At 41.2% G+C, this 12713-nt stretch overlaps 1 protein-coding gene and 1 pseudogene across 4 annotated transcripts in view; both read right to left on the bottom strand.

Annotated features, from left to right (window-relative positions):
• CDK6 (cyclin dependent kinase 6) overlaps positions 1-12713 on the bottom strand; it is a 240845-nt gene that overhangs the window by 176120 nt on the left and 52012 nt on the right. The window lies entirely within an intron of this gene.
• Positions 1279-12651, bottom strand: LOC130542043 (ubiquitin-like modifier-activating enzyme 5; annotated as a pseudogene).

Genomic DNA, 12713 nt, shown 5'->3' on the forward strand with positions numbered 1-12713 from the left:
CACCCGTAAACAAGCTGTAAGTAAATTTGACAAGAATGTAATATAAGTACTAAGAAAAGACTAATAAAATGCTATTCATAGCCTATTCTTTCGTTTTTAAAAACCGAATAAACACTCTTTCTTTCTCTTCAAAGAAATTCACTATACACGTGCATATAACCCGTCACTAAAACGCAGGGCTGACCCTCCATTATGTACTTAGCATATTTCCTCTGTTGAATTTTTAATGCTGAGCTGGTTCACCATGCCACCCCACTTGCATTTCTGGCCTAAATGGGGCCCCACAACATTTGGTATTTCTCTGTGAATTTAAACGAAACTTTAACATAAACTAAAGCACACTATAATTAAGTTAAATCCAGTGGGATGAACACCACCACCAACCGCACACACTTCACAGCCAGATCCACGCTGCTTTTTAATTATGGGCAGTTTGGGATGAGTTCTACAACTCCACTAAAATCAATTAAGATCCACTGAATTTCTTCTCACATTCATCTACTTCTAAATATTCTGGCTTCTAAGTTTTAAAGATTTTATTATTTATTTGAGAGCGAGTGAGCGAGCACGTGTACACACACACACACACACACACACACACACACACGCCTGTGAGTAGGGGGAGAGGGACAGAGGGGGAGGAGGAGGGAGAGGGAGACAGAATCTGAAGCAGAGCTGAGCCCAAATGGGGTGGATCCCAGGACAGGGGAAATGATGACCGGAGCTGAAACCAAGAGTCAGATGCCCAACCGTCTAAGCCACCCAAGCGCCCCTGATCTCTAAGTTCTATTTCAAAAAAAATGTTTTTAAAGATTTTATTTATTTATTTGAAAGAGAGCACGAGAGCGATGTGAGGGGCAGAGGGAGAAGCAGACTGCCTCGTGACCACAGAGCCAGATGTGGGGCTCGATCCTAGGGCTCTGGGACCATGACCTGAGCCGAAGGCAGATGCTTAACCGACAGAGTCACCCAGGCATCCTGATTTCTAAGTTTTAATCATCTACTTCTAAACTTGATTTTTGAAATTCCAAAGTTGTCTTTTTTTTTTTTAAAGATTTATTTTTTTGATAGAAAGAGTGCGTGGAAGCAGGCTCCCTGCTAAGTAGAGAGCCTGATGTGGGGCTCGATCCCAGGACCCTGGGATTATGACTTGAGCCGAAGGCAGACGCTTAACTGACTGAGCCACCCAGGCGCCCCCTATTCCAAAGTCTTCTGATGTCACTAATGTGACTTATTCTGGAAAACTATTCTAATAAAGTAAAAACTCCTAATAAATTTATTAAAGATAATGCCATTAAATCATATGGGTGCCATATGACAATTATGATTGCTATCAAGCCTGAATTCAACACCTGCGAAGTTTATCAAAGCAACTCCCTCAGTTTGGTAAAGTGAGGTGACTACCATTTATTCATGGGCTCCTCTGAACCATCCTTTTTTCCATTATAAAACCCACATAGTTGGCCAGCTTCACTTTTTTTCTTCCTTTTAAAGCAGAAAAAGGAGTTCCACAATCACCAAGCTTCTTTCTATAGGTTACTTCTATTTTTGTAATAAAGTAAAACAGCAACGAATCAAAAATGACATGCACTAAATTCAAACACAAACATGGGAACTACACCACTAAGCAGTGTTTTGTAAACATTACTTTTAAAATGTTTTCCGTTATAATTAATACATTTCCTTCATGAAAAAAATACATTTTTTTTTTAACCACTGCCTCAGGTCAACACTGATTGTAGTAATTCCCGCTCTTCCTGCATTTAGAGTTTGTAATATTTGAAATTTTAGTAATTTCCAAAAGAAAAAAAAAATTTGACGGGGATGTAACTGGAGAATAAAATGATCGTAAAACACTACTGAACCAAAAGGTCATCTGCTTCCAAACCGTTGTTAGTTACCTAACCGTCGTGGCAGTATGTTCTGTTGCTTCATTTTACTGAAACCATGTTTTCAAACGCTGTTTGTATGACACAATTCAAGAATAACATCTAACCTACCCAAGTTATTTTCCTCAAAGTTTTATCATTCTCTTCAAAATATGAAGTCTCACTGACGGGACTTGAAGCAACTGGACTCCACACACGAGAGAGGCAAAGGTGAGCTCATGGAAGCCACTGCCAATTGCTCTAAATGAATAAGCCATGGAGAAAAGGCACTAATTTAAATTGGCAATTTTTCAAGGATTTTATTTATTGAGAGAGAGAGAGAAAGAGAGAGTGAGCACACAAGCAGGGAGAAGGGCAGAGGGAGAAGCAGACTCCCCACTGAGTGAGGCTCGACCCCAGGACCCTGGGATCATGACCTGAACGGAAGGCAGACACTTAACCAACTGAGCCACTCAGGCGTCCCTTTAATTGGCAATTTTCAAAATGTGGAATTTTAAAGAGGATTCTGTGACAGTGCATAGCATATAACATTCCTGTACAAATTTTAATGTATATAATTATTTTACTCTTCAAGGTTACAAAAAGAATGGTGTTAGGTAGAAGTGGCTCAAGCCGGTTCAAGGAGGTAATTCTTTTTATTTTAAGGGGCTATTATTTTGGGGGGCGGACTTTCTGAAATCAGATTTTAGAACTTTTTTTTACAAGTGGAGATCACATTTTTCATTTTGTACTCACATATCTTCTCTACAGATACAATTTAGACATTCATATCTTCAAAGCAAAAAATCATCAAAATAGAAGACTGGCACAGCATAGTCACATCCTACTGATAATGGTTACACATGCATGCTTTTTACTGGTCTCCAAACCATTGGGAGTTTATTTAACCAAGGCTCTCAAAACATTTGTATGCAACTCCAGAGAAAACCAGTTTATCAATTTGTAATTTAGTGATCAGGGTAAATGACACTCTTCCGGTGAGTAAATACATGTCGGTCATTGCACAGGTAATCTAGGTCTCTTTTATGCCCCCGATTCAAGACAACTATCTAATTATCTTACAGAAGCAAATTTAAATGAAATACCCAGAAATTAGCTCATACGATGGGTATAATCTAGATGATCTTAGCCTAAATTGATTCCTTGCTCCTTAATAAAGTACAGTGCCTCCAGATACATAGTCCACAAGTGCAATGATTTCTTTTCCTTGGTCAGTGTAGAAATATAATTTGTCCTTCCCAAAAGCACCTTTATCCGTTTATCTACAAAGAAAGCTTCCTTTGTTTGCCTTTGTCTTGTTTTTGAATATATAATTCACAGGTTTACGAACTTTTCCAGTGACTTCATTTTGGTGTTTATTTCATCAGGTAACATTTGAGAGGATATTTTTATTTTATAGGTTAACTATTTTAAATTCACTGTTAGCCAAGTTAATAGCCATAGACAGTTTTCTTGTACAGCGTGATTCTAAACACAGTGAGGAGATGCCTGCTAGCTCTCATCGGTAGGTTGTACCTCCTGTGTATTCCCTGTATTTGAGAACCACATCCTACTTTATTGTCCATGGCCTCAGGCAACAGACCACAAAGGATTACTGGAAAGAAAAGAAACATAGCATGAAATTGGTCATTTCTTCCCACCCCTCCCAAAAGGCCCAGTGGCTAAGTTTTCAAGTTTTCTTAACTAGAATGAAACATAAATTTTAGAGGAATTACTGATTTAGCTGAAGGGAGAAGGCAACAAGTAACGCAGTATTTTCAAAAAGTCTGACAATTTTGTGACGATCATGTATCAGTTTATGTTGCCTTAAGCTTTGCTGGTTTTTAAATGATTTTTTTTAATTGCAAGGGAACAGGCTTAAACTCGGGAAATAAAATATAGGTCAGTCCATTATTCACATATTCTTCCTCTTGGCCATGATGTCTTCCAAGCTTTCACTGGAATTTTCCACAGTTACCTCAGGTATAGAACCTTCTTGCTTTTCGGGACTTGTATATGGCACAGTCATTCCTTCAGGTAAGTCAGGAACTGAGCCTGAAGAATTTTTCAGTTCCTTTTCTGAAACTTCAGATACCAACTCAAAACCCAACCCTTGTCTTCACGTATTCTCTCTTCTTCTTGAACAGCCTCCTGTTCTTGTAGTCTTCCTGCTGCTTCCTGGAATTTCTGTCAACACACTGAGGATTTCGGCTTCATGGACCCAGTAGGGAAAAAATCCTACACTGCATTATATCCACGGTAAAAACTCACAGTACTGAAGTTTAACAGAACCTTTCACACATTCTGCACCAAGATCCCAGGGACCATGCCGACTGTGGTGGGAAGACTGGCTGCACAAACACCGTCTCCTTTGAGTCTTTTCCTCAGTATTTGCAGCAGTTTGGCGGAGCACGTGCAAAACAAGCAGATTCTCCAGGAATTATGAGCTGTATATGCCCTGAAACTGCACTCGCACTGACCCCAGACTCCATCCACGTTTGCCCAAGTTCATTACAAGCCGTGTTTACTGTCATCTGAGCTTCAAAACCTTGTCCGCACAGCTAAGAACTAGGTCAAGGGGTTTTCCTTCTCCTCGTCCACCATTACCTATTCGTATCCATGAAACGTTGAACGTTTTCTACTGTGGTTGTGTTGTAGTTGTATATTTCCTAAAGAACACCAGGGTTAATGTTCCTCAAAACATATTCTGCTGCTTGAACTTTACTTAATCCTGCTTGACTGGAAGGATAGGTTGGAAGGAAGGTCTGTGCGTACGGGCCGGTTCCTGCTTGTCGTGGTCAAAGAGTAGCAAGGTAGCAAGGCCACATCAAGCGGTCTCGCTACCAACTCTGCCAACACCTGCTATTGCTACAGCAAAGGCACAGAGTTCCCCGAAGTCGCTTCCAATTCCCATTCGGTTCTGTGCCATCAGGCGCCTTCAGCGGGTGGAGTCCACGGCCTCCAGGCCCAGCTTCTTGATGAGAAGGCCGCCCACAGCCCACAGACTTCTCTCCCGGGCCAGTTCCCACTCCAGCTCCTCTGCCCACTGCTGTGGCTGCTCGCTCCCCAGACTCGGCCGTGGCTGGGACCCTGGCCGCCCGCTCTCCCAGCCCTGAACCCTGGGAAAGTGCTCCCAGGTCTCTGCTACTCCCACGGGCCTCCCACCCTACCACCTCCGGTGCCTCCGGTGCCTCGCAGCCATCATTCCCCTCAGAACAAACCCTCTTAGCTTCCTTCCTCTCCAGGTCTTGAGAGACGGGCCACAGCAGGGCCAAGGTCATCAGTGTCCGGAGATGGCGGCCTGCGGTGTTGCCTTTGCAGCCAGTTAGGGTGTTGGCATGAATTTCATCAGGAAAATGCAGCGTACTACTTTCTCCTTAGAAATTCACAAGTGACATCAAGGGAAGGAGAGGTCCTGGGAGGACCTGTAGGATACCCGCCTTTTTTGGCTCCAATGCTAATGGTCAACATCACAGAGCCAGGACTCCACCGGAGACATCCGGGGAAATGCCGCTCTACACTGACATACAAAATTCAGTCTGACCTGTTTAGTGAACATTATCACTGTAAAAAAAAATAATAAGTTGTAATAGTCCATATAGTCTACACTATATTATGTGTAGGAAATGCATTTTGAGTCAACAATTATAAATGCAGGTTTCCCCAGTTTTCAAAAGTTCACGCCATTGCCCTTTTACAAAAGTCCTACATTCGTACACCTGTTCTTGCTAACTGAAAGAAATCTCAAAGAGGAGTTTTGCTTTTAGGAAAAAAGGAGAAAAGTGAAAATAGCATTCAATACTTGGTTTGTAGTGAGCTTTTATACAGGCAGCGTGCACCCCAAACCGTGAGGGGGGCACCTCCAAGCTCCTTCCTTACAACGATACTCAGCCTCTGGGCATCAAGCCGCCTTAGCTTTGAATGCTCTCTATGTCCATCTGTGCTTTACCTCGGTTTGTTTTGTGCACCCGTTAGCAAGATGTGTCCTAAGGTATCAGAAAAGCCCAGGAGAGGTTACTTTTTGGGTCTGGGAACACTCAAAAAATTTTCCATATAAATTAATGGTAATTGCTTCTTCACTTTACACGATTTCAGCCTACAAAAGGTTTCATAGAACATTCTACTTTCAAATAGCAGGAAAGGCCTGTATTCATCTGAGGAATTTTAGAACATAATATTTATGATGCTTTTTTGTCTACAATGACTCCCTCTGGAATTACCCCAAATCAAATAAATAACAGTCAGTGTGGTGGGCAATAAAGGGAACATAGATGTTTTAATATAACAAATAAGTCTCACATAAAGCAACTGAGCTAAACAAGAACTGAAATCCCTGGTATTTGGCAGGAGGTTAACAATCTGTAATATATTTATATAAATCAATGAGGAATGTGGCTAGGCTGCCTATAACCCCTACACTTGCAAAACAGAAGAGCCAGACAGGTCTGAACATTTGAACGTAAACACTGGAAAATAACTTTAACTGTGTGATTCCTTCTGTTGACCAACATCTTAAGACTTTTGAAAACTTTTTTTTTTTTTGCTATTCAGTAAACTGACAAAAATACCATTTCAATGATTCCATGACTGCCAGTTCCATAAGAGAAATATATTCACCCTGTGTTGAATATGAACAAAATATCTCAGGTGGCTTTTAGAGGAAATCAAAACTACCATTCGATATGCATCCTCTGCTTAAAGTGACCCAAGTGAATGTTCAGAAAGGAGAAGGGAAAAGTGGTTCTCAGCATTCACTAAGTCTATGCATCCAGTTTAGCTATGCAAAGGGCAATCCAAAAAAGCCAGACAGGTCATTACCGACTCACGATTAAATCAGCCAAGCCCCTCACTATCCCATAAAGTAAGTTCTCTCCCTGTCTCTATAGTCCTGACCTCTCAGCTGCGGGGCAGAGAGCAAGTGCTGGTCCAGCACAGCCCTCGGCTTCCCAGCTGTCCTAGTGATGTCATTAGCTCATAACAAAATATCTCCGTGAATTAACTCTGCATCCTACCCATTGTAATTCTTAATGACTGCTTCCTGTTCATGTTTTCCATTTAACTTGCTTTCTGGATCTATTGCATAGGCAAGTTGCCTTTATCTAATGGATGGGATTACATCCAATAGGTTTGGGATTTCCAAAGATTACAATTTACAGAGGTCTCCCAAACAACACGCTTTGTAAACACAAGCCCTGCCTTTCTGTTGTGGTTATAAGAAAAGGGAAATCTGCATTATTTGCTGTGATTAAACTTTGACCTGTCACAGGAAGTTCTATGAGGATTTTTTTTTCCTGTCACTTTTTTTTCATACTCCTGAATGTTTGGACATCAAATAGTTCAAGAGCTGAGAGATGTCTGGCACAGCTGCCTAAGGGCGCTAAACAAAATTTTATTTGAACTACAGCCAGTCTGTGGAATTGAGAAGAATTCTTTTTTATCTCTCTGTCTCTATAGTCCAAGTCCGCGGAACACATTCTGTGCCTATAGCTTGCATGCACCCGAGGTCATGTTCATGCATCCTGCTTGTCCCACACTGCTGGATACTGGCCAGCGTGTTCTCCATTTGCTCATTAAATATGGACTGTGTGTGCACTTGTTCTAAACCAACACTGAATGGTGTAACTCCAGAGGTATTTGCCACCAACAATAATGAAAATGCTGCTAGAAGGAACTTGCCATTTCACCAGCGTCCATAAACATTTATGAGTACCTACCATGTACAGGTGTGGTACTAAGTTTTAGAGATTCCAAAAGATCTAAGATGGGTATGGTCTTTAAGAGCTTTACTATCTAGCTGGGGGAGAGAAGACTGATATATAAAACTGTAAGTAATGGTCTATGGCTGTGTATTCATTCCAAACAAATTCTATAAACATAACACGAAACTTTATACATCACATCAAAGTAAATTCATTCTACATCCTAATATTCAGTACACATCTGTGATGTCTGCCTTTCCAACACCTATTACTTCTTCTGTAAACCATACCCTCATTTTTTGTTGACGAACGACTCCTACTCAGGCAGTATGGTTTCGGGGTTATGAGCGCAGCATGGCACGTAACCTACCCTGTACAGAGTGACACTGATTGATTCAGGGATGGATAGGACCATGTGAATCAGTCCCAGGACTTTTACTAGAACTTCTGGGAGAGTAGAGCTCTCTTTATTCTGGGATTACCAAACTGGCAACATATAAGCCTGCAGCTGCCGATGGCTGTCTTTGCCACCACTTTAGTGAGCATACCATGGAATACAGCCAATGGGGAAGAGAGCCAGTGCGGAGAAATGATCGGCAAGAGATTTTGGATGACACTGGTGAAACACTGGCCCCACTTGTGCCGACATAACCCTGGATTTATTAGTTATGTCAGCCAGTAACATCACTTTTGTGCTTACCCAGTTTGAGTTGGGCTTTTATTACGTACCAAAAAAAGTGTCCTAAGACATCTGTATATATCTTGAAGACATATGTACATATCTACATACATATTTGTACATATCTTAATACGTACATACCTATCAGACTTGTACATATCTGGTTAAATGATTTTGAAACATCAATATCTGACCTCAAATATGTCTTATATATTAGACAAAATGAATTAGGGTCAAGCATATAAACAGTAGTAGTTTCCTCTAGGGGACTGCACCAGTCCTGACTTGCTGGGAGACAATTCCCCTTAAAAGGTCCCTCCATGAGCATGTCCACTGGGCAAGAGTAATTGACAGCCCCAGAGCAGACAAATTCATCTCTCCCAAGGATTCCTATTTGAGGTTCCTGGTCTGACTGCAGAAACATTTTGTGGCAAAAAAGCCGAGAAGGCAGAAGGCACAAAGACAAGTTCATAGCAAACAGGAATATGTAACCTAGAACAGGAAAGGACTCAGTGGGGTAAGAGGTAGTGAGGAGGCAAGGAGAAGTATTTAAAAATAACACGATGATACAGAGTTTAATTTAAAGGCTCAATCCCGATGCTCAGAGATATGTTCTCCTAGAACTCTCCATTAAGGCACCTCACTACCTGCTGCTGAAAGGGGACACGTGCCGTGAAGCTGACTCTTGGGCAATGCGGAGTTTACGGGTGCTGACCTCCCTGCAGCCAAAAATCCATGTGTAACTTCTGATTCCTCCAAAACTTAACTTCTAATAGTCTATTCTTGACTGGAGGCCTCACTGAGAATGCAGTCGATTAACACATATCTTGTGTGTTACATGCACTACATACTGAATTTTTATTTTTATTTTTTTTACATACTGAATTTTTAAAATAAAGTAAGCTGGTGCTCACTTCCGCAGCACATATACTAAAATCGGCCTCCGCACAAGGATGACACAATTTCGTGAAATGTTCCATATTTTAAAAAAAAATAGAGCAAAGAAAATGTTATTAGGAAAATCATAAGGAAGAGAAAATACATTTACAGTACTGTATTTATCAGGAAATATCTGCATATACATGGATGCATGCATTCAAACCTGTGTTATTCAAGGGTCAAGTGAAATGTCAAATCGTAACTCTAAAGCAGGGAAATCTCTATTCATGCTGTTAAATTTAAGGCTACCATCATCTGACAAGGGAATGCAAAGTCAACATCTTTTATTTACTAAATCACTTGATTCTTTATAGCCTTAAAGAGAGTGTTCATAAGAAAGTTTCGTAGTTCATCTTCTTCTAATTCATCTTTAGAGTTTCTACTAATCTGGTTTCAGCTCCTATCTATATATATGTGGCAGTCTGGATCTATGAGTTAATATTTTTGCATCCATTAACCAAAAATGTTTTACTTGTTAAATGGGAATCCCCCAAATTGGGCAAGTTTACAAGATACAGCTTGCACGACAGTAAATATTTAAAACAGAGCAAACAGTAGAACTCCTATATATGGAAACACGCTGCTACCATACGATGACATATGACAGCACAAAATTGGTATACTATTAGCTGTGCCCCAAATAAGCTCTGTGGAAGTCCTAATGGGAATATGGGGTGCCTGTCGACTACTCTGCTCATATTCAAGATGAATTCCTGAAATGGACATTAAGCAACAGAATTCAAACTTCATCCACAGTCCTACAGCAAGCACCAGAGGCGCTCTTCCGTTCTCAATAGTTCCTTACACTGCTAATGCATGTTGTCTGAATGAAAGGCAGAGAGAAGAATGAGACAGTAGCATCACTCTGTTATGCTAACTGTATGCTATTACGGGAAAAAGGAAATACTACTGCAGAGCTCAAACAAATGAGGAAATCATAAAAACATATTTGTTCTCTTATAGCGCAGAGAATGGTGGAGGAGGCAAACTATTCAACAAGTGTGTTCTAAGTCACCATGCAAATCACTATCCACCCGAAGTCAAGAGAGAGAAAGTCAATGCTGAGTTGATATTTTTGCTGAGTCCAGTTCCAATACAAAATCGTTTTGTAAGTTCAAAAAGAACGTGAAGTCAACTCTACAAAAAAGAAGAAACCTGCAAATTGAAAAAATTAGGGACTGTTCCATATGGATTAGAATAGACACCATCCATGGGGCGCCTGGGTGGCACAGCGGTTAAGCGTCTGCCTTTGGCTCCGGGCGTGATCCCGGCGTTATGGGATCGAGCCCCACATCAGGCTCCTCCGCTATGAGCCTGCTTCTTCCTCTCCCACTCCCCCTGCTTGTGTTCCCTCTCTCGCTGCCTGTCTCTCTCTGTCGAATAAATAAATAAAATCTCAAAAAAAAAAAAAAAAAAAAAAAGAATAGACACCATCCGGCAACCCCAGCAACAGCGCAGGAATGAGCCGCTAACTACTCTTTTACCTGTTGAGGTCTCCGCCGAGACTCAATCACCTCACTTACCCAACAGCCAGCTTCCATCAGCCACTTGACAAACACAGATATGTTGGTTAAAACAAGGGCCTGACAAGAGTGAAAGGATTAAGAGACCTCCTAACCTGTGGCATTTGGTGTGAAGGTGGGGTTCAGGGGCCCTAAGTCCTAAACTCTACTGGCAGGTCAGAGATTACTGATTAGCAAACTAAACATAGCCTTAAACTGGAAATGCCTCTCCACACTTCTGCTTATCCTGTTCTCTTCATTCTCCATGGCACCTGACACAGCATCTAACACACAGCAGGTGTTTATAAAGGTTTGCTGAACGAATTAAGCTTTTTAGAACTGTAACTCAGGGAAAAGTCAGCAGCAAAGTAAAAGTGAGGATCTTCTGAGATGTCGTTAGGAGACAAAGCATGGCACTCTGAGTAAGCCAGATCTTGTCCCCGACGTTAAGTGAGGCCGTACACTCGTAAGTCGCCTTCGACTACTGTCGAACGAACACTGTTAGTTTGCTCCCTATCTACTCGCTTCTTCTACATATTTGGACTTTTTTAGTCCTCACAACAACTCTATGAAATGGTGCTCACTTTATGAATAAAGAAACAGCCTCATTCATAATAGCTAAAAAAGCAGAAACAACCCAAGTGTCCATCAAAGGATGCGTGAACGAACAGAATGCGGTATATCCACGTCACGGAATATCATTGGATAATAAAAAGGAAGGAAGTAGAGATACATGGTATGACATGGATACATCTTGAAAAGATTACACTAAGTGAAAAGAACCAGCCAGGTAACCATACAGTGCACGATTTCTGTCCAGGGTAGGAAGGTCCTTAGAGACAGAAAGCAGATTAGTGGTTGCCTAGGGCTGGAGGTGCTGGGGCAGGGAGAGGAATAGAAAATGACCACTAATGGGTACCAGGATATTTTTAGGGTGATAAAATGGTCTAAAGTTAGATCGTGGGGATGGCTGGACAACTCAGTAAGTAGACCAAAAACCACTGAACTGTTCATACAGATAAATTTGATTGTATGTAAAGTGTATCTCAGTAAAGCTGTTTGGAAACAAAAGGAGGAAAGAAAGAGCCAGAGAGAGGTTTAGTACTTTGCCTAAAGCACAGACAGTAAGTGGTGGAGATAGGATCTGAATTCAGGCTGTCTGGTTCCAGAGTTCGATTTCCTAACCATTGTGCGATCCTACCTCTGCAGCGTTTGGGTCAGAGACCTCTGTGTGGCCGCGGAGACACACTGGAGGACAGGAGCTGCGCTAACGCCAATCCCCCAACGCCTTCGGTAAACTTGGATAGAGCAGTATATGCTTTACATGCTGGACTGAAAACAATAAATGTTCAGAAAATTCCTAGGAAAAATAAAGTTGAAGACTATTGATCCCCTAGGCCCTCTTACATCCTTCCCTTAACTAGTTAGAAAAATAACCCACTTCAGTTCATCCAATAGAGCTAGAAAAAGATATTCTGATCTCAAAAATACGAGAGTTAAATGATATTTTTGAAAGTAAAATCAACAGCTCTGGCTTGAGTCAGAAAGAGTGCTGGATTCTGGAAAACTTTCAACATTCAGTTCTGTCTCCATTTCTGACCTGTAAAAGCCCCGTTCTCCAGCTTTGGGCCTCTCTTGAGGAAAAACGACGAATCAGCCAAAACGAGGCAGCTGTCTGTGCTGAAGACTGTCTGCTGGGTCTTAGAAGAAAACGAACCAAACTTTACCTACACCGTAAGCCAAAAATCTTTCATAATCACATCCTTATGAGGTGAGTAAATTTATCCCAGCACTAATTCACTCAGGTACTTAGGATTAGGCTCTTATCTAATCAAACAACCACTGCAGTTACTGCCTTTTAAGGAAACATAAATGACTGTAAACATATGAGAAAATGTTAAACTAGATAATAACTTAATCAAACATAAATGACAACATCAGCAATATACTATTTAAGCCCCTCAAATTGGGTAAGGAATTTTTAAATGATAAAATGGCATAGCATCTGTGAGGGTTTGTGAAATGG

Source organism: Ursus arctos, unplaced genomic scaffold, assembly GCF_023065955.2.
Source record: "Ursus arctos isolate Adak ecotype North America unplaced genomic scaffold, UrsArc2.0 scaffold_3, whole genome shotgun sequence".
Lineage (NCBI taxonomy): Eukaryota > Metazoa > Chordata > Mammalia > Carnivora > Ursidae > Ursus > Ursus arctos.